Source organism: Dendrobium catenatum, unplaced genomic scaffold (assembly GCF_001605985.2).
Source record: "Dendrobium catenatum unplaced genomic scaffold, ASM160598v2 fragScaff_scaffold_231, whole genome shotgun sequence".
Taxonomy (NCBI): Eukaryota; Viridiplantae; Streptophyta; class Magnoliopsida; order Asparagales; family Orchidaceae; genus Dendrobium; species Dendrobium catenatum.
In genome coordinates this window covers 10,348,480-10,349,927 of record NW_021318693.1, presented here as the reverse complement: position 1 = coordinate 10,349,927, position 1,448 = coordinate 10,348,480, and positions in this window count along the sequence as shown.

Here is a 1,448-nt window from a genome sequence, read left to right as displayed (position 1 = left end):
TTTTTCAGTAACAGAAACACAAAACTGAGCACAGAATTATCAAAACTCAAAGTCTTCAAAATCAAAAATAGGATTCGAAGTCCTTACTGCGAGACAAACAAATCTTCCAACTGCGTCGTCGGACGAAAAGCGCTCCGCGGTCTCCAAAATCAAGCTTTCCCTTCTCTTTCCTTCTCTTTCTCTCTCCTGCCTTTTTCTCTTTCTTCAAAATGATCCAAAATATCTCAAATCTGATACTTATCAAGCAGGATCGTCCAGGACGATGCCTAGATCGTCCCTGGATGAACTCCTCTCGACACGGATCGTACAGACGAAAATTAATTCCAATTATTTTGTCCCTGGACGATGTTCTCTGTTCGGTTCGTCCCGACCCTTACAGGTTCGTCCAGACGAAATTGACAGATTCTTCACAATTTTCTTCAGTTCGTCCGGGAATAAGGCCAGTTCGTCTGGACTAACAGCACTAGAAAAAAACAGCTTTTTAAGGGTTTTAGAGCAACAAATAAGAAAAAGAAAAATTTTCCACAGCTTTTGGGCTATGGGAAGTTGAAGAGTTTCCTACAATATCGACTCGTAGGAAAGGAGGGGAAAAATGCAACTTAGAGGTTGCGAGTTCATAAAGATTCTTTGAATATTTGGTGTTCAAAGAAATATAAACATTCTCTTAATTTTAAGTCTTAGGAGAATGAGGTAGTCTCTTACAATTTTTGGGTTGTGGTGACTAAGGAAGATTAGGATTTGAATCCTAGATCTAGTAGGAAGGTTTACTTGTTGATTTTGTTCTTCAACAAGTACAATAAGTGACCTCAGAATTGGGCTATGAATTCAAGAGCCTTATACAATGATGTTGTTGAAGTATTAAGGGACTTCAAATCATCACTCAAGGAGGATGAAATAATCGTTTGTCGATTTTATGTTTCAAAAAACAAAAGGTGAAGGAACTTGAAATTTGGCTCCAAGTTTAAGAGACCATAACATATATTTAGGATTTTAGAGAAATCCATAAAATCATGCACAAGGAGGAGAAGATAGTTATTTTACTGATTTTGTGCTTCAACAAACAACTTTAAGAGAATATAGGATTTGATCCTAGGATTTTCTAATGCTATTTTGGGTCCCTTTAGAGGTCATTTGGGAACCGCTCCGCAGACTCAAAGAGCAAAGATATCATTTGTTGGCTTTGTGTACCAACAAATAAGATGGAGAAAACCTAGAATTTTGTTCAAGTCCAAGATCATCATGCGATGGTAATTTATTGAGACTTTGAAGGATATTTTAAATCATCATGCTTGAGGATATTTGTTGGATTAGTGTTCCAACAAGGTGGAAAAGCTTGAGATTTGGCTTCAATCTCAAAGATCCATGCACTTTAACATTTAAAACCTAGATGAGGTTCCAAAAGTCATGTATGAAAGAGGAGAAGAAAGTTGTTTGTTGATCTTGTCTCA